This window comes from Acanthochromis polyacanthus, chromosome 9 (assembly GCF_021347895.1).
Source record: "Acanthochromis polyacanthus isolate Apoly-LR-REF ecotype Palm Island chromosome 9, KAUST_Apoly_ChrSc, whole genome shotgun sequence".
Taxonomy (NCBI): Eukaryota; Metazoa; Chordata; class Actinopteri; family Pomacentridae; genus Acanthochromis; species Acanthochromis polyacanthus.
Genome location: NC_067121.1, coordinates 8,386,459 through 8,407,057, shown reverse-complemented (window position 1 = coordinate 8,407,057; position 20,599 = coordinate 8,386,459). Strand labels below are relative to the sequence as shown.

Below are 20,599 nucleotides of genomic sequence, written 5' to 3'. Positions count from 1 at the left end.
TGGGTGAAGGCAGGGGACACCCTAGACAGGTTGCTAGTCTGTCACAAGGCTACATATATAGACAAACAATCACACCTATGGGCAGTTTGGTGTTATCAATTAACCTCAGCATATTTTTGGACTGTGGAAGGAAGCCGGAGAACCTGGTGAAAATCCACAAATGCACAGGGAGAACATGCAAACTCCATGCAGAAAGATCCCAGGCCCAGGCACTTGAATTCAGACACTATCTAAAACAGGGGTGTCAAACTCAGTTCCTGGAGGGCCACTATCCTGCATGTTTTAGATGTTTCCCTCTTCCAACACACCTGATTCAAATGATCAGCTTATCATCAAGCTCAGCAGAAGTCTGATAACGAGCCTGATCATTTGAATCAGGTGTGTTGGAAGAGGGAAACATCTAAAACATGCAGGATAGTGGCCCTCCAGGAACGGAGTTCGACACCCCTGATCTAAAACAATACATTTTCTCTCAGTGTACAGTGATCACTGACTCTATTGTACTCAGCCACTCACTTTTGTCACCCCCTTCGATAGCTCAGTTGGTAGAGCGGAGGACTGTAGGATAGATATGCTGGTATCCTTAGGTCGCTGGTTCAACTCCGGCTCGAAGGAGGAGGGTTTTATCAGGAACCATGAATCAAAAAGCTCTTTGTCACTAAATGCAATGTATCCCTGACAATTTCGCATATAAGACAAGTGAACGTCAATACACTGAATGAATCTCTCATTGGAAGGATTTCTATTTATTGTACTCCAGTTATTCATATTTCACTTTTAGTTGTGTATACAGTGAATCAATAGCCCTGTCCCCTTCGATAGCTCAGTTGGTTTGCTGCAGTCATACCAGCTAGCCAGAGTTTACGTTGTACCTCAGTGATCTTGAACCTGGAGTCATCATTTAAGAGAAGAAGCATCGGTTCCGGTGGTAGTTTCCTCCCTATCAAAGCAGACATTTTATCCACAACTTCAACCCAAAACCTTTGTACCTGTGGGCACTCTCACAACACATGCATCACTGTACCCAGAACACCCTGACTGCAGAATGTGCAAAAAGGATCAGGAGCAAAACCCATCAAATGCCTTTTACGTGGAGTTAAGTAGGTCCTGTGACAGATTTTGTAGTGGATTAATTGGTGATTCGGATTTTTGGATGACCGAAAGACATTTCCCCATACAGTATCCCAATCAATGGTCACTGTTCCTAAATGTAGATCTGCCTCCCATGAACTGCGTTCAGGTGATTCTGCAGGGGCGTAGGATGCGAGATTATTATAAATATAGGAGACTATTTTCTTTTGAGGTGCTTTCTCCATCAGTGACACTTAGGGATGAGTCCTCTATTCAGCCCCCCAAGGGACCTTAAGTGATTTAAGTGCTGACCTTACTCTAAAGTAGAGGAACTGTGAATTTCTTGAAATGCCGAAGTGGGACATTAGATCAGGAAAATCCATAATGGAGTTTTGGCCCGAGATATCGCCCAATGTCCAAACACCATGTTGTGCCCATAATTGTGAAATGAATGGTTTGCCACCTGTCAGTAAGTTGAAGTTATACCAAATAGGGGAGTGTTTGTGCCATTTTAATTTATAACCTATATATTTCTCTACATTCCCCATAGTTTGTATTATATATGATACTATTGGTCCAAATTGAGAGCAACATTTTTTATGTTTGACACCAGAGAAAGCCAGGTCTTGAAGTCTTAAAGGATGAACCATTTCCTGTTCTAGCATCTTCCAGGGAGAGACCATTTCTGAATCAAGCCAGTGTTTCAGGGAGCGCAACACAAATGCCCAATGATACAGCTTAAAGTTTGGGAAAGTCCATCCACCCTGGAGTTTATCCCGATGCAATGTTGACCATTTAATGCGAGGCTTCTTTCCATTCCAAAAGAAATTTTTAAGCTTCGAGTCGAGTTTCTGCCAAAACCCTACTGGGGTTGGTAAAGGAAGCATAGAGCCTATAAAGTTTATGCGTGGGAGCACATTCATTTTGACTGTAGCTATACGGGCAGGCATTGATGAGGGCGTGCTGCCCACCTCTCGAGATCATCCTCAACTTTCTTCATAATGGATGTGTAATTATTTCTCGCTATTGCCTGAATACAGGGACTGATCTCTATACCTAAATATATTGCCTTTTGTGCCACCGGTATGGGGGATTGAATATGCAAACTCTTCAAATCCGTGTTTAGTAGTATAAATTTTCGGGGGCAGTGTCCCCACTCGCTGTCCTCAGCGACGCCGAGGACCCTCAGATTCAGACGTCTCTGCCTGTTTTCATATCCATCCAACGTGTCTTTCAGTTCTTCATTTTCTTTGGATAGGGCCTGCATGGCGGATTTCAGCTCATCGACGGATGTTTCCAACGTAGCGATCCGGTCACTGTGGTCTGAAAGAGCGTCCTCCGCCTTAGTAAAGCGAGCCTCAAATGAGTCGACCTGGCGTTTAACAGCTTCCACTGCTGTCTGAATCGGCAAAAGTGTTGTCCTGAACTCGTCCGTGATGTTATTTCGAACTTGTTCAAGCTCAGTTACCAACTTGGCTAACGTTAGCTCTTCCGCAGCCGCCAGCATGCGTGCTCCTCGCCCTCCCTCCTCGGTATTTTTGGCCGCTGGTCTCTCCTTTTAACTTCTTGCCGACATCTCGAACACAAATTAGCCTGAGAGGGCCGTCAGTGTAAAAATACAGGCACTTTGTGGGTGTAAATATAAAACTAAAATGAACTATGCTCGAGAGCTCCCCTCCTCGCGTCCGCTCAGCAAGCCATCCCCGGAGCATGTCAACATTTTTGACTAAATAAACAGTTATTTAACCCTGAGACAATTTTTATATATAAAAAGCTTTGGTGTTTTGGATGTAAAATGTAATTTATTCTGCAATCAGAATAACTTTTAGTGGCTTCAGTCATTCCGTGATGAAAAACTGTGATTAGCATCAACACACTTTTAAAATGATCATGCACGGCAGCTCACAACACACTATACTGGTGCACTGGGGAGCAAATGTGTAGATCTACAAATTTAAAATATCACAGATAACATGAGACTACAACAAGACTTCACAATGTTCAGGAAAAAATAAACCTGGTTGCAGCATCCTGGTTTCCTCATGAGAAACACGTGGACTATTTATTTAATCAGTATATAACAAAACTTAAAAAATCTCTGTCATAATTAAAACTCTGGCTTGACTTTGAACTATTTTGAATGAAGAAGGTACAGTTGCTTGTGTAGCATCAGCAGCTCAGCTTTTTTTTGTGAGTTTATTTCCTCACTTAAAGTTGCAGATTTTGAATAGTATGGGTCATAATTCAATACTCAGTCCCGTAGTTTGGCACTAACGAAGACAAGAGGACGATAAAACGCATTCTAACAGTAAAATAAATGCCCTCTTGTTGCATCTTCAACTGCCGTGCTGCAGTTTTCACCTCGGGCTCGATTGTTGCTCACAAATTTGTCAGTCTAGCCATTTCAAGCTTAAACCCAGCCAATGTGAATGGACACTTGTTGCTGTGTGTCTGAGTGAAGAGGCCCGGTCCTGGTCGACTTAGCCGTGTGACACGCGATAGGGTCCAAATCCAAAGTGGAATGGCTGCAGGCTTCAACCTGCGCTTAAGAGGGTCACCGCCGAACAAAGGGGGTTCAGTCACTAGCTGAGAGGCTGCACGCACTGAAAGGAACATGGGGCCAAAGCAGCGAGTGTACGACAGCGAGCATGTTGGACTTTTAAATCAGCAACACTTTTAAGAGAGAAATGAGAGTCTCATTTGTCCCAAAATATGTTACTTCCTTCCTTTAAATCTTCAATTCCAACTGAAGACATTCAGATGTGAGGTGTGAGATGAATATTTAGTAAAGTTTAGCTGCTCTTTCTGTCCTTACTTGGACTTTTTTTTTTACACAAATGATGTTATATGCTGTCAAAATATTAACAAGAGTGACCAGTTTGTAATATGGCTGCTGATTTGATATTCATATCTTTCCGTATTTTTTATTCAGTCCACCACTTAGCAGATACATATTTCAGAAATCATGTCTAAAAAGTGGGAAGAGCAAGAAGGATTGGTTCTCTTGATCTATACATATGTATCATTTGATATAAATTATGCATTTTGGTGAATCAGTTCTCAATTCTAGGTTGCTAATAAAAAAATCTCCGTGCAACAATCAGAAGCATCTCCCCGCTGTAATGGATGATCCAAGGTAGCTGAAATGTCTGTCATGATGGCTACCGAAGTTGATTTTAGATTTGTGCGCAAAGCAACACACACAGGATGCATCACATTAAAATCAAATCATATAATGGCCAGAATCTGACACTGTATGTACACACAGAAACTGGCGCTAAAGTCTGTGAACTTGAAAAGACCCCATTAGGTGCAGATCACCATGCGTGTTACAGGTGCTATTTTCAGTGTTACTCACCATAATGTGTTGTGTGGATCCTTGAATTCCTTATTTTCTTTCATAAAATGTTTGCAGAACCAGTTCCTTAAAGTCATTTAGAATCAGCATTATTGGCATGTTTACTTGCTGGAGGTCTTCTTCACACCTGTATTCATTTATTGGATTTTGGTATTTTTGTTCTGTTTCTCGACTGGAACAGCTTGCATGAGATCTGCAAAATGAGTCTTAACTTAAACAAGAACAGCTCCACGAGAGGCCAGAAACTCCACAGGAAACAGACGATGAAAAAATATGAAATCAGTGAAGTTCTGTGCATCTACGATCACATTTTTGTCTTATATTTGGCCTTTTTTGTTACATTTACTGTCATTCGGTTTTATTTTTCAGAGACAGAAACACAATTGTTCATAGCCAGTGAAATATCTATCCGGAGAAACAAAAATTCCAAGCTGCCATAATGTTGACGTTAGCGCGTCTATCTGTGGTTGTGTGTGTTCAGGCCAAACATGCACTGACATTGTTGTCTGCTTGTTTAGCCAAGAGCAAGAAGTGTGACTGAGATTTTCACAGATTAAATTCTTGCAAAAAGACTCTGATTGTCCGCTGAGGTTTTTTTTTCCTGAGCAGTGTGAGAATGCTATGCTGTTCGTTGTGCTTTCAGCGCACGAGTAAATCTTGAGAAAATCAACTCTTTATGTGCATTATTCACTCTTTTTTGTGTGTGTGTTAGGTCGCACCTGCCGCGCCTCCTGCTGCAGCGCTGAATTCATCCAAGAATCCAGCATTTCTCAAGAGAACTGATTGACGTGAAGCTCTTTTATTCGGTCACTGATATACGTTGTCTCAGATATTCCGCGTCTGTGAACATCATACAGAGGCTCAGCTTTCGCAATAAACTCCCCTTTCCATGAGAACACTTCAGAATCCCCAGACGTGGCTGCTCGAAACAATATCTGCTCTCTTCTAGAGGAATAATACAGTAAATGTTCCCATACAGTCAAGAGCTGTCTGCAAATTGTGCCTCTCTCGTCTTTTATTGCAGCTCTTTCTGAATCCAAACTTGTGTAGTCCCCTGTTATATTGCTTCCCACAGTTTTGGCAGAAAGGCTGCTCAAAATCGAGGAATATTTCACCTCTTGAGCCAAACGTGAAGTGCCAAACCTGCAAAACACAGCGACTGCCTCGGCTTTTCACTCTGCCTGGCACGCATCATTCAATGTCAGGCCATTTCCCACGCCAAATAGGCTTAGAAAGCTAAAAAACAAAAAACTTAAAAAAAGAAAGAAAAAGAGGGAAGAAAAGAAGAAAGTCCTGTCAAGTTTTTCCACTTGGTTTTGTTCTCTTTTTCTGCCTCTGTGTTTTTTCACCTCGGTATCTATTTGTCCCCTTTTCTTTTCTCCTTCCCCCTCCCTCCTGCACCTCCTCCCCTCTTCTCCTCTGCAAGTCTAACATGTCATTCTTCGTCTTTTGTACCTACAGGCCTTTTTCCCCATTGAACTCCCCACCCCTCTCCACTCCTTTGGCTCTCCTTTTCCCTCTCAGGGGCCTAATTATGAGCCGGCATTAAATAAAAACATTTATATTTCTCCAAAAAAGGCTTCTCTCTGTGCTTTCTCTGGACAATGAGGGCTTGTGATTCTCCCTTCCCTCCTGCTCCCTCTTTCTGTCTCTTTCTCTGCTGAGTGGCCATTCACTGGGGGTCTATGTCTCTCTTTGTGATTGGCTCGCTCTAGGACTCCTAGGGGGCAGTAATTGTGTCTCATTAAGTCTTACAGTAGTCGTGAGGGGAGTGTAGCGGGGTGGGAAGTGAGGGGGGAGTTTGCTGCACAAGGCCTCGCAATTAGAAATCCCAGAGAGCTTGAATGGGAACCCTAATCAGACCACAATAGCTGAGGCTCCCTGTCTATTAGGGCAAAAAGGAAGTGTTGCCATTGTCCAAACACACACACACATGCGGAGGCACACACACTCACGCACACACACCGGGAATGCATGCAGCACAGTGGGGATGGATGTAGTTGTGTAGTGGCGTCATCCCACAGGCCAATTTGGAAAGATTGTTGGACTCATGAGAGCTTTTCACTGCCTCAGTCACGACACACACACACACACACACACACACACACACACACACACACATAGAAAAGCCGCGCACACACACACAGGTGCAGGCACACACACGCCTTTTTTCCCTCCATATTGAAGCTAAAAGGGGTCTCATTAGCGATGTTCAGGACGAGCCGGGAGTTTGCTTTCTGTTTGCTCATTTGTCACCCCTGTGATTCCTCTCACTGGAGGTTTTTTCCCCTGTTTTTGTGTGAAAAACATTTTCTGCAAGAAACATATTTCAGCGTCTCCGTGAAGCAGCAGCGGCAGCAGCAGCATGGTAATAAAATCAGCATGCCACGTCTGTGGTAGATACATAAATAACCCATGCACCTCGCCTCTGTGGAAATTCAGTAAATTTCAGTGCCTGTGAAATAAAAAAAAAAACATACAAATAATGATATTCCACCACCATCTGTCTCTAAAAGGGAAATGCATTGGAAAGTGAAAACTTTGCAAAGCCTTCCCTGATTTTTTTTTATCTCATAATAGGAGCAGAAAGTGGGTCTCTTTTCCTCCGTTTATCTGTGTAGCGTTCCCAGGAGAAACAGTGGCTACCCCTCCTTATCTTTGTCACCGCCGAGTGCTGCAGTGGATTATGAAGTGGATTATGCAAATGTCTCACAATATATTCATATTAACAAAGGTTGAGGTTCATGCGCCCGTGCCCGGAATTTATGAATACGCAAATAAAAAAGAAAAAACCCCCAAAAAAACCCTGAATTGGCTGGAATGTGTTATCATTTAATGGAAATTAACTCAGTCCACGTTATTGTGCCATGTGCTTTTGCTCATTTGTTAATTTGTTGAATTAGCTGCATCTGTAAATCGAAGTGATATTCAATTTAGCCCATTGTTTCAGTTATTTTGGGGGGTGCTTTAACATAGCTCAATAACTGATACGCCTGTAGCTGTTAAGCATGTATAATTGTGTGGATTTTTTAAAACTCTATTGTGATTTGGAAGAATGAACTCCCTGTTGAATTGTTGGAGGTTGACGGATGATGATCCAAATGTGGAAGAATCTCTACTTTATTGTTTTTTTAATGGTCAGTGAAGCTGCTGGGATCATAAATGTGTGTCTGGAGTGTTTTTTGTTGGGGTAAAATCTTGGATGTCAGGCTGAAAAGAACATACATGAAAGCTCTGGATCCACTCAGTCATGAGAAGTAAAGGAAGCCTGCACTGGGCGCCTGCTGAAAAAATGAAGGTCATACAACAAGTAATCTGTTTTATATTCAGCATATGCAAACTACATTTGCAGCTCATCTGCTGGATGGATGACCTGGAATTATTTCTATTCCAATGAGACTCAATTTGAAGGGCCAAAAGATACTCAAATATGGAGTCACAGGAGTGCCAAATCAAAATATAAAAATAAATAAATAAATAAACGTGGAAATATAAAGAGAAATAAATAAATAAATGTGGAAATATAAAGAGAAATAAATAAATACATAAATAAATAAAAAGGAAAATTTTGTCTTTGCTTTTACCTTTTCTGTTTTTTCCTTTTATTTATTTATTTATTTCTCTTTATATTTCCAAATTTATTTATTTATTTACTTATTTATTTCTCTTTATATTTCCACATTTATTTATTTATTTATATTTTGATTTGGCACACCTGTGACTCCGTACTCAAATGACTAATTTTAGTTTGAAAAGGGAGTATTTAAATATATGTGTGGTTTCAACAACATTTAAATGATTGCATGTCAACATGTAGATATGCTTCACACTGAAGTAAATGATAATTACAACTACAACATGTAATATCTGTTCTGATGAGCTGAAAATTACCAAATCAATACTTGCTTTGAATAAAGTGTCGTGATGCAGAAGCACTGATTTCGTCACAGATGTTTCCGTTCACAGGCAATAAAAAAATCTGACTCATCTGAAATGATGCAATCAAGAAAATTACAACCACTTACTATGAGTCACCTGATCCTCTTCTAAAATCAAGTAGCCTAGCTTTAGGAAAGCAAATATTTCCAAATATAAGGATAAAATAGTCTCAACATACTTCTGATATTCTCCACAGGCAACTAAGTCCTGAAGTCATCTGTGCTTTGGAATCAAATCAGCTCATAACTGCTCCCTGGAGTTAAAATGCTATGAGTTGAAGTCACAAGTTCAAACCTGCATACCGGCTGAGAAAATCTGGGTGTGGAGAGTCAACAGGACATGAGTTGCAGTGTCCTTTAGCAAGGCATTCCACCGTCAGTGAAGCAACACAGAAAGTGTTAAGGCTGCATAACTTGACATGATGGCAATGAGAAGTGACTTTAACGCTGCTCAAATCAATAGTTTTTGCGTTATGTTGTTTAAAGGGTTGCGAGTGATGACAAACTCAGAGAATAACCCCAATCAACCCTGGAGTTTCCTTCAGGTTTACAGAGCTTCTCAACTTCTGCTCATTATTATTATTAATATGATCATTATTGATCTTATAATTGAAGTTTTAATTATTATTATTTTTATGTTCAGTTTTAAAGATTTTATTTTTCTTGTGGAAACGCAGAACCAGACGCAACATGAATCAAGTGTTTTTATTATTACATTTACTTCCTACAACTGAAACGAGTGCATAGTTTATGTTTTATTGTAGTTTCTCTGAACTGAACGTTGACAAAATTGACATATTTATAATGCTGTGTGCTGTAGAAACAAACACCTAATTTACAGTGTACGGTGTGTACTTTGTGTACTGTACACAGTGGAACAGACATATTGACCCCTTCGATAGCTCAGTTGGTAGAGCGGAAGACTGTAGGAAATACATGCTGGTATCCTTAGGTCGCTGGTTCAAATCCGGCTCGAAGGAGGAGGCTTTTATCAGAGACCATGAATCAAAAAATGCTGCATCACGAAATACAATCTATCCCTGACAATTACACATGTAAGACAAGTGAATGTCAAAATACTGAATGAATCTCTCATTGGAAGCATTTCCAGTTATTATCCTTCAGTTTTTCTTATTTGACTTTTAGTCATGTATACAGTGGTAGAACAGCCCTGTCCCATTCGATAGCTCAGTTGGTAGAGCAGGGGACTGTAGGAGCAGCATGTTGACATCCTTAGGTTGCTGGTTCAAATCTGGCTTGAAGGAGGAGTCTTTCGTACTTCGGTAGAGCTGATCCATCTATGATCAGGCCAATAACATAGATGAGTGCAGCACTTTTTGAGTGGGCTAGAAACAAAGTGGTCTTACCCACAAAATATCCAAACTGCGTTTTAAATCATTTCTACAATTTTTTATGATCTACATTTTAGCGGCAGAGTGGTCTAACCCACGACCCAAATATAATGTTACAGTGGAACTTCGGATGTTAGATCATTCTTGAAAACACAAAACTTTGAACCCAGTTTTCTCAAAAACTACAGAAAATGTGTCAGAACACTCTTCTTCCAAACCCTTCATACGTAAATACACAAGTAGATCTTCAGATGGCTAATACTGCATAGCATACCTGTCCGTATAGTCAGTGATGGCTGGTGGTGAAATTTGTTGGGTGGACTAACAAATGCATAATACGGATTAAATGGTTAACACAGCTGCAAAAGCAACATCACCTATGATACACACAGTTACATCAATTACAGGTACACTATACTTTTGTAGTGCTCTACATCAACACTCTCTCTCACTCACTCACTCTCTCACTCACACACACACACACACACACACACACACACACACACACACAGACACCACTACAAAATGTGTTCCAACTGCAACGACTGCCCACAGATAGCCTGCTGCAACTGTCTTATTATAACTGTTTGGCGACATGTAGTGCAAAACACGCCTTCAGTACAACAGATGACCTCAGCAAAAACAAGGTGTCACAGTCCTTTAACAGGTCAACATGGGTCTACCTTATTTGAAAAGAAGCTCACATCGACGGCCGATGTGATCCCAGTCTCTTAACTTCCAGCTTTTCCTCCAAAGACATTGAGGAAAATGGACATGAAAGCAAATAATCCACCTCGCTCATGCTAACGCCCGCCATAGCTTAACCCTTTACGCTTCCGACGGCTGCAAACCCGATTATACAAACACTATACACCGATGGAAAGCTTAGATTCTCATGAATCCGCCGGTATAAACCACTTTCAGATGTGATTACCACAGCGGGTGAGAAAAACACATTTGTCCGACAAAAACAAATATTCATCCATCCGTTCTCTATACACGGCTTCAACGCGCACAGCGCGACTCACATTTCCGGGTTCATTATTACACACAGAAAAAAAGATTCCACAAAAAATGGCCATAATCCAACCTTTTACATCCAGACAACACAAGCCATTAAACTATTTTGTCCAAAACATGTCCCGAAGTCGTATAAAATCCACGAATCGGTCGTTTTCAAGGAAATGCACCTCGCGATGTGCGTCCAGTATTCCCTGTATTTTTCGTCATTTTTTAATTTAAAAATAGAATATTAGCGATTTTTTGTACTGAAAACGGCTGGAATTGACTGAAGCTTAAAGGGTTAACCTTTTCTCGCTGCATCAAAGGCATGTGGGCTGACTGAAGTTAGCCCAAATGATCATCACGGAGGCGGGACATGACACCTGTCAATCACTTACAAGAACGAACTGAATGAAAGCGGACTGTATCTGCTGGGACTGTAAAAAATAAGCCCATTTAGAGATGTTCTATGTTTTTCTTTTGACTGATTGGTGCTGTTGCTACCTTTGTTTTCACCTAAACTTAAAACAATCTGTTGTAAGTTATTTAAAAAATAATTTCCTCATCTTTTTTGTGTTTGCTTGGGAGGGCTTAGCCCTGTTAGCCCATTTATACCAGTCGTCCCTGCGTACAGTGCTACATCAGAGGATAGAATGGTCTGACTACATCTCATTATCATGATGCCATAGTGGGAAAGAAAACTTGATTGTATTTCTTTAAACTGATCACAGCTGTCTTGGTTGGTTCTAAGCCTAAGATGTAGCAATGCTGCCTCTAGAAAAGAGTGATGAGGGAATTGTTTTAGTGAAACATTTGCATACAGGGAGGTGAGCACTATCTTTAGAAGTGATTAATTCTCAAAAAAAGCATGGTTGCCTTTTTACACCATCCAAATGCTTGACAAAACTTGATATTTTTGCACAAACAAATTTACAGTACATGGGGTATACTGTACACAGTCTTTGCTGCATCTACACACCTTCGATAGCTCTCCAAGGAGGATTCTTTAGTGGGTAACTGTAGAAGGAAAATGTTGTGTCAGTTCATTCAATGCGTCACTTAGAATTGTATATGTAGGACAAGTGAGTAATAACGTGTATATTGAAACTCGTTCTGTACAATATGAGGGTATCACAGACATGTTTTGAAAAACATACTAAAAAATTACAAAGCAGAAAACTACAGCTACAAATTTGTTATTGGAAGCATTATATGTGGTTCAGTTTTCCTCACTTGAATTTCAGACACCAACCAAGCCAAATACACCTTTCCTCAGCACATGGTGATCAATGACTGTAATGTACACTGTAAACCACTCACACTGTAGCCTTCAATAGCTCAGTTGGTAGAGCGGAGGACTGTAGGAGAAGCATGCTGGTATCCTTAGGTCGCTGGTTCAACTCCGGCTCGAAGGAGGAGACTTTTATCAGGGACCATGAATCAAAAACCACTGTTTCTAAATGCAATCTATCCCTGACAATTACGCATGTAAAACAAATAAATGTCAATATACTGAATGAAGCATTTCTATTTATTGTACTTCAGTTTTTCTTGTTTGACTTTTAGTTGTGTATACAGTGAACCAACAGTCCTGTCCCCTTCAATAGCTCAGTTGGTAGAGCGGAGGACTGTAGAGTAGAGATGCATGCTGATATTCTCAAGTCACTGGTTCAAATCCAGCTTGAAAGAGGAGGGTGAATCCATCCAGCCTTACCCTCACTAGGGTTGGGGTGTTGGAGCCTATCCCAGCTGACTTAGGTGAAGGCAGGGAGCACCTTAGACAGGTAGATGGTCTACATGTATAGACAAACAATTACATCTATGGGCAGTCTGGCGTTATCAATTAACCTCAGCATATTTTTGGACTGTGGGAGGAAGCCGGAGTACCTGGTGAAAATCCACACATGCACAGGGAGAACATACACACTCCATGCAGAAAGATCCCAGGCCCAGGCACTTGAATTCAGACACTATCTAAGGCTACGTTTATACGAGGACCATCTTAACAGAAAACGCAAAAGTGGCGTCTTGTCATTTCACGTTTAGACGAGCGGTTTTGAAAGAAATCTGCATATATACGGTGCCTCTATAGTGTGTGGAATTCGATTGGATATGCATGCCAGGCAGCTGGGTGGCGCTGTGATAAAACTCCGCCATGTCTACGCGTATGCGTACTATGTCCCGTTTTGAATCTCCGCCGCGGTAAATGTTCATGAATGGAATCTGTACAGATTCTGCACGTTTGTTGGTACGACTCCTGTAGTGTACATAGAGCTGCCAGAGTTGCTTGAAGGTACGAAGGATGGAAATAATCACACTTCTTTATTTACTTCCTTGTACCGGCCGGCAAACCAAAGCACCGGCGCACGTATGTGACATAATCGCGTACGCGACGTGGTCAGATCTCGGCAAAGTTTTGCGTTTTGCTGTTTAGACGGAAACGTAACAGCGGAGAGTTTTCAACTTTTCCACTCTGGAGGCCGGTTTCAAATTTTTGCGTTTTTAAGCCCCCAAAACGCCGTCCTCGTATAAACGATAGGGTGTTTTGTTGAAATCTTTTGACGTTTTTACCTGCAAGCGTCCTCATGTAAACGGCCCCTAAAACAATACTATTTCGCTCAGTATACAGTGATCACTGACTCTATTGTACTCAGTCACTCACTTTTGTCATCCCCTTCGATAGCTCAGCTGGTAGAGCGGAGGACTGTAGGATAGATATGCTGGTATCCTTAGGTCGCTGGTTCAAATCCGGCTCGAAGGAGGAGGCTTTCATCAGGAACCATGAATCAAAAAACTCTGTGTCACTAAATGAAATGTATCCCTGACAATTTTGCATATAAGACAAGTGAACGTCAATATACTGAATGAATCTCTCATTGGAAGGATTTCTATTTATTGTACTTCAGTTATTCATATTTGACTTTTAGTTGTGTATACAGTGAACCAACAGCCCTGTCCCCTTCGATAGCTCAGTTGGTAGAGCGGAGGACTGTAGGATAGATATGCTGATATCCTTAGGTCGCTGGTTCAAATCCGGCTCGAAGGAGGAGGCTTTTGTACTTCTGGAATGCGCACTGACCTCCCAAATGCGACTTTATTTGCACCCTCAGTGATCGTCCATGTTATCTCAGAGGCTCGCTGTCAGTGCCAGGCCCACTGTATCGTTTTCCACGCTGGGAACGATCTGCCCACAAATTTCATGACCTCATGCCAGATAGCATGACAGCTTTGTGTGTTTCTGTGAATGGCTGACCAACTGAACCAGTATGACTAGGCGCTGTGTGTTGGAGGAAGCATAATGAGTCTCATCTCCACAACATGGAGGGCAGTCTTTGGGTGGCAGCAGTGGGGACAAACCTAGCGGCTAATTGGTGTTGTCAACGTTTTAAACACAATTAATGACGGTTCCTCCTCCTCTTCCCCTGACCTAATTGTAGGTGATAATTATTGTTTAGGCCCTAATTTACACAAATAATTAACAGATGTATGCTGACAAATAGGCCGACTTGATTCTCTGCAAATCCTCGCACCATTGTCTTGTTAATTGGGCTGAATGTAAGCAGATACTCGGACGCGTTTCCCCCCCTCTTCGAAGCTCCAAACTGAATACAGTCTTAAGCCTCAGAATAAACAGCCTCAAATTCAGGAGGTGTTCCCCCTAAAGCCCGGATAGAATTTCACATTGTTAGGTGAAGTTAACGCGAAATAGAAGCATTTGTTTATTGGAGCCTATTGCGACAAAGCTGCCAGTCCTGCACTTAACATGAAAAGAAACAGAAGTCACAGGATGTTAAGTACATAAAAGTGAATACTACACAACATTTACAGATATTAAATGGTTTTTGGACAATATTTTTAAACTTGTATGATTAAAGAAAAGGTACATTCAGCTCAATTTTATGAATATAGTGGCTGTTTGCTATACAATCAGTCATCTCAGGGCACTTCTCATGATAAGGTGAAGACTTTACAGGATTATATTAGAGACAAAACCCCATCAAATCTAATGATGCACCTTTAGGGTACAATAATATGAAAAACATTTCTGTATAGTCTGTGCTTCTGTGTACTCATGTGCATAGAAAAGGCACACTTCATTTCAATCAGAAATGCTGTGATATAGCCTAAATGTTGCACAAAATGTATTTATGTATAACATGAATTATTTCTGTATTTTTCAGAACAACCTATATTCTGCACCCTGTTCTCTTTGCCCTACAATCATCATTCATTTCAAGTTACATTTTTTCAACTCCACGGCCACTTAAGTCAACAAAGGTACATATAATAAACGATTTTATCATAATGTTACTGCTCTTTCCTTTTCTTTACTCTGTAATCCTAATCGAAGAAAGCAGCGGTTTGAGTTGAAGCAGAAAAATCGGAAGAAATGTGGACGCTGCAAAGTCAGACACACAATCCTAAAGGAGTAGTAAACCTAGTTTTTGCACTTTTGATGGTATTAGAATAACAATTTTCAGGCACAAAATACAATTTCAAGTTGACAGAATGCACAAAAGTAAACTGTTATCATTATAGGAAAAAAGATAAGATATAAATTGAAAAAGTGTTGAAACACGCATGTTTGATGGACTTTTATTGAACAAATAATCGTTCACTGCATTGTTATGTAAATGTGTGTGAATTGGTAAATGAACAACACATTGTTAAGCACTTTGGATCGGCGAAGATTATAAAAGGCGCTTTGTAAATGTGGACCATTTACCATTTCTCTAAAGCAACAGACATACACTTAAATTACCTGTTTTTTTTTTCTAATTCTCACGCTGTATTACAGGCAGGAAACATTTCTGTCAGTTGCAGGGCATTAACACACCCAGAATTCTAACTTGCAAATCTGAAAAACACTGAAATCCTCCAGTATATTTTGTGTATCTTAGTGGCAGAAACTTCGGCACATCACAATGTTTAGCTTGTTTTCTCGAAGGGGATTTTGTGGATTACTTTTACAAACCCCAGTTTTCTCTGTAACATCCTCTGGAGCTAATCTCATAACAGTCTGTTAGCATCTCTGACGGTGCACAACAATATGACATCTTAGAGCATGCCGTGTTTCCACTGAGCAGATTCCCATGTCATGAATCGTGCTGGTGATGGCTATTTGTGAGGGGTTTCCCACCCTGCCTCACAAAGGGCGCTTAGCAGAGAGGCAGCATATTCTCAGGCATTGTCTCTCGGCCAGGACCACCCGTTCCCCCTCGCTGTTCCACTGTCAGTCAAACAATACAACGCTACAACTCCTACTTTGCTCCCCAACCCCCCATCCTATTTACTCAGCCAGCCCCTCCCTCCCTCCTCCCGCCACCCACACTCTGGACACAAGGAGTGGTGACATGATGTTTTTTAGCGGTGAATGTGGACTATTAGTCAACAGCTGGGCCGCGATTCATTCGCAGAGCGAGTCAAGTCAAGACATGGCGGCTTTGCACAAGCGAGCTGCAGGAGAGGGCAAAGGACATGAATATAGAACAAGTGAGCAGGTTTTCACAGCACACAAGTGCATTCGGTGGCACAAAAGGCAGTAACTGATTGCCGTATTTTCCGCACTATAAGGCGCACTTAAAAGCCTTTCATTTTCTCAAAAATCGATGGTGCGCCTTTAAACCCTGTGCGTCTTATGTGTGCACTGAGTTCCAAAATCTGACTGTCGGACCAATTCCCGCTGACATAGGGACGTAATACGTACACTACACATGCTGGCAGCGATAAACCTATTAGAGAACATTACATAAAGCTACGTAAAGTACTGACTATTGTCCGAGCTTTCGCGGAAGCCGGCAGGCATCATTACTGGCATCGTCCCACTCAGGTGGCGGTCGACTCTCCAGACGACACGGTTGTAGTGATAGGTCCCTATGTACCATAGGAACTATCGGACTGTAAGGTGTAAAGGGGGAACATAATAAAAGACGGACGAGTGACACACAACGTGTGCATGAGTGTTTGTCCCGGTGGCTATCCTGCAGGGTTAATATTGTACCCAAAAACAATAGAACAACGGTCATTTCTCCAAGCCGCACCGTCTGTCCGTTCACCCCAGCACAGCCATGCTTTGCGGCCCCGGTCCTGACCAGGTGCGGCCACGCAGCTCGACGCTCGGACGTGCACTGCGTACTGGATGTACTGGGCGTAGTGTACACAGTCCACAGTTTGTATCAATCCCTTCGATAGCTCAGTTGGTAGAGCGGAGGACTGTAGGTGAAATGTGTAGAGATCCTTAGGTCGCTGGTTCAAATCCGGCTCGAAGGAGGAGGCTTTTGTCAGAAACCATGAATCAAACAACACGAAATGTGATGAACCTCTGGGAATTACACGTGTAAGACAAGCGAGAGCCTATATAAAAAAATGAAAGAATTTGTAGAGAAGAAAACTGCTTCTGTTTATCTTCCATGGATCTATCTGTTGTGCTTTAATTTTTCTCACTTGATTTTAACTTGTGTAGACAGTAAACCATATAGTCTGGCCCTTTTGATAGCTCAGCTGGTAGAGCGGAGGACTGTAGGAAAGCTATACTGACATCCTCAGGTTGCTGGTTCAAATCTGGCTCAAAGGAGGAAGCTTTTGTTTTTGAAGCTCGACACAGACTCTGCTCATTAAATCAACTTGGTATTTAATGTATCAGGTATATTTATTCCCCTGCAGATATAAAACTGTCAGCAGCAGCATGTATAGTATGCACTTATCTATGACCATTAAGCAAGTATAACAACCAATAAATTACTTTCTATGCACACCTTTAAACTAGGGTGACCATATTCTGTTTGTCTGAAAAGAGGACACACTTCCAGCTCGCGCGCGAAAAATTTTCAGTCCCCCCCCCCCCTTTTTAGGGGTTTTCCGTGGGTCAGGGGGCTTTCTGTGCTTCGAACTCAGTTAAACAGATATTCTGAATTCCCCAGAAAAGAACACTTTACCTGGATATACAGAAAAATAGCCCAAAACACTCACAAACAGTTGCTTTATGAATAATATATTTATTAAAGCAATTCTCCTTAACAATATAATCAGTCACATACAAATATGGCCTGCTCTCGTCTTTAATAGTTATTGACTCAAGTTGTGTAGGAACACATGCATTCAGATGTTTAACAAAATAAGAAATAATCATCTCTCATTGTCTGACACTTACACCTTAGTTAGGAACAGTGAGGTAGAGTACCATTCTTCAAAATAACCTCCCAATTATCAATTATGTAAAAATAGAAATAATGCCTCAAAATATTAAACAAAAAGAAAAAAGAGAGGTAGCCTATTCTTCAATGTTCAGTTAGCCCATTCTTCAAAATAATGTGTCTAATGGCAAATGAAAAAAATATAGAAATAATGCCTCAAGTCAACAGTCCCTTTTTTCCTTCTTTTTCCTTCTCTTATTAGCTACAGAGACATAAGTCCCAGCTTTGCAGACTGTATATTCTGCCTCCCGCTTCAGAGACGTGGTGCTGGGGCTCCGCAGCATGTGCAGTAGAAATTGTCTGATAGAAGAGAATGGGTTCTAAGTGCTGCGCAGTACAATTCAAGAGCGCAGCGCTGCGCGACGTGGTGGTTTCGCATAATGTGGAATTTAGGGGATCAAAAACCCGGACATTTGAAGGACTTTATAAACACAGGCCGGACAGCCTCTCAAAAGAGGACATGTCCAGGCAAAAGAGGACGTATGATCACCCTACTTTAAACTCTGTAGGGTCACAGGGGGTCTGAAGTCTATCACAGGAGCAGTACACGCCATTTCTGGATTAAAATTCCCTGAGATGCAGAAACAACTACCAAATTTGCAGTCTACTGGATGTACTAGGTGTACTAGTGTACACAGCCAACAGAGTACAAAAGCCCCTTCGATAGCTCAGTTGGTAGAGCGGAGGACTGTAGGAAAGCTATGCTGACATCCTTAGGTCGCTGGTTCAACTCCGGCTCGAAGGAGGAGACTTTTATTTATGTAGCTCTACACAGACTCTGCTTGCTACATCAGCTTGGCATTTAAGGCATCACAGGTATATTTATTTCCCTGCAGATACAGAACTGTCAAAAGCAGCATTTGTATGTGTAATATGCAGCTATCTATAACCATTAAGCAAGTAAAAGAACTGATAATCTGCTTTCTGTCTACCACTTTATCCTCTGCAGGGTCACAGGGGGCTGGAGTCTATTCCAGCTGACTTAGGATAGGTTGCCAGTCTATCGCAGGAGCAGTACGCGTATGTATATGACATTTCTGAATATACATTTTTTAAAATTTCCTGAGATGCAAAAACAACTGCTTTAGCTGCAATGTACTGGCTTTACAGGGTCTAGTGTACAGAGTCCACAGTACCCTGTGAACCCCTTCGATAGCTCAGTTGGTAGAGCGGAGGACTGTAGGTGAAATGTGTAGAGATCCTTAGGTCGCTGGTTCAAATCCGGCTCGAAGGAGGAGGCTTTTGTCAGAAACCATGAATCAAACAACACTAAATGTGATGAACCTCTGGGAATTACATGTGTAAGACAAGCGAGAGCCTGTAGAAAAAATGAAAGAATTTGTAGAGAAGAAAACTGTGACTGTTGATCTTCTATGGATCTATCTGTTGTGCTTTAATTTTTCTAACTTGATTTCAACTTGTGTAGACAGTAAACCATATAGTCTAGCCCCTTCCATAGCTCAGCTGGTAGAGCGGAGGACTGTAGGAGAATCATGCTGGGTCACTGGTTGAAGTCTGGCTTGAGGGAGGAGCATTTTGTCAGGGACGATGAATCAGACAACTCTGTCACTAAATGTAATCCAGTCTTGAGAATTGCAAACGTATGACAAGGGAGTGCTGAAATAAAAACACTATAAGAATTTACAGCTATAGATCTTTTATCAAATGTATTTCTAGTGGTTGCGCTTCAGTTTTTCCTCACTTGATTTTCACATGTGTACACAGTGAACCATCCAGTCGGACCCCTTTGATAGCTCAGTTGATAAAGTGGAGGACTATAGGTAATATGTGCTGTAATCCTTAGGTTGCCGGCTCGAAAGAAGAGATTTTTGTGCTTTCGTGAAACTGTTACATATCTCAGGTTATGCATCAATAATCAGGCATGTAACACAAGTGAGTCAATTATGTCTATTTCACATCTTATTTGATCAAATGCACAGAAAGACTTTGCAATTCTGATCCTTTGTTTCAGAAAGCATTTTGCAATGCGCCTGAAATTGAGAAATTCTTAAACAGCACTGGTTAAAATGAACACATCTTTCACACAGCAGACATTTGGATACGTCACAGTAGGGGAAGTACGGGTCTATTAATGATGTCTGCGTTCCATTTAGCGGAGGTCCTGCTGTTGTGCAAGTTCACTGTCATGACTTACTGGGACTCTTAATGGAACCGAGCCATCATTAATACACTTCTGTTTTCCCTACTGTGACTTGTCCAGATGTCTGCTGTGAAAATGGTTTTTACAAACCAACAAAATAATTTTGTAGGAAACAGCAGGGTGCAGTCACACAAGTATAATTATTCTGGGAGGACTGAAGTGTTTTCATTTGGCCCTGAATGCTATGGTTTAGCTTTAACTTAGATTAGATAGATAGATTAGATAGATCGATTAGATAGATTAGATTAGTGGTTAGCACTTTCGCTTTGCAGTAGAAAGATCCCTGGTTCACGTCCCGGCTTTCCCAGGATCTTTCTGCATGGAGTTTGCATGTTCTCCCTGTGCATGGGGGGGGGGGTTCTCTGGGTACTCCGACTTCCTCCCACAGTCCAAAAATATGCTGAGGTTAATTGATCACTCTAAATTGCCTGTAGATGTGAATGTGAGTGTGATTGTTAGTCTGTATATGTAGCCCTGCCACAGACTGGTGACCTGTCCAGGGTGTCCCCTGCCTTCGCCCGAGT

The 20,599-nt window shown here is 41.5% G+C and overlaps 9 non-coding genes across 9 annotated transcripts; all 9 read left to right on the top strand.

The window, feature by feature from the left end:
- The first annotated feature begins 527 nt into the window (after positions 1 to 527).
- On the top strand, positions 528 to 615 carry trnay-gua (transfer RNA tyrosine (anticodon GUA)). Its single transcript is given in 2 exon segments — positions 528 to 564; positions 580 to 615. It is a non-coding gene; the product is annotated as a tRNA-Tyr (tRNA).
- An 8,644-nt stretch (positions 616 to 9,259) lies between these two features.
- trnay-gua (transfer RNA tyrosine (anticodon GUA)) lies at positions 9,260 to 9,347 on the top strand. Its single transcript is given in 2 exon segments — positions 9,260 to 9,296; positions 9,312 to 9,347. It is a non-coding gene; the product is annotated as a tRNA-Tyr (tRNA).
- Positions 9,348 to 12,048: 2,701 nt separating this feature from the next.
- On the top strand, positions 12,049 to 12,136 carry trnay-gua (transfer RNA tyrosine (anticodon GUA)). The gene is given in 2 exon segments: positions 12,049 to 12,085; positions 12,101 to 12,136. It is a non-coding gene; the product is annotated as a tRNA-Tyr (tRNA).
- A 1,258-nt stretch (positions 12,137 to 13,394) lies between these two features.
- On the top strand, positions 13,395 to 13,482 carry trnay-gua (transfer RNA tyrosine (anticodon GUA)). The gene is given in 2 exon segments: positions 13,395 to 13,431; positions 13,447 to 13,482. It is a non-coding gene; the product is annotated as a tRNA-Tyr (tRNA).
- Positions 13,483 to 13,679: 197 nt separating this feature from the next.
- On the top strand, positions 13,680 to 13,767 carry trnay-gua (transfer RNA tyrosine (anticodon GUA)). The gene is given in 2 exon segments: positions 13,680 to 13,716; positions 13,732 to 13,767. It is a non-coding gene; the product is annotated as a tRNA-Tyr (tRNA).
- A 3,136-nt stretch (positions 13,768 to 16,903) lies between these two features.
- Positions 16,904 to 16,991, top strand: trnay-gua (transfer RNA tyrosine (anticodon GUA)). Its single transcript is given in 2 exon segments — positions 16,904 to 16,940; positions 16,956 to 16,991. It is a non-coding gene; the product is annotated as a tRNA-Tyr (tRNA).
- A 216-nt stretch (positions 16,992 to 17,207) lies between these two features.
- On the top strand, positions 17,208 to 17,295 carry trnay-gua (transfer RNA tyrosine (anticodon GUA)). Its single transcript is given in 2 exon segments — positions 17,208 to 17,244; positions 17,260 to 17,295. It is a non-coding gene; the product is annotated as a tRNA-Tyr (tRNA).
- Positions 17,296 to 18,571: 1,276 nt separating this feature from the next.
- Positions 18,572 to 18,659, top strand: trnay-gua (transfer RNA tyrosine (anticodon GUA)). Its single transcript is given in 2 exon segments — positions 18,572 to 18,608; positions 18,624 to 18,659. It is a non-coding gene; the product is annotated as a tRNA-Tyr (tRNA).
- Positions 18,660 to 19,060: 401 nt separating this feature from the next.
- On the top strand, positions 19,061 to 19,148 carry trnay-gua (transfer RNA tyrosine (anticodon GUA)). The gene is given in 2 exon segments: positions 19,061 to 19,097; positions 19,113 to 19,148. It is a non-coding gene; the product is annotated as a tRNA-Tyr (tRNA).
- The last annotated feature ends 1,451 nt before the right edge of the window (positions 19,149 to 20,599 follow it).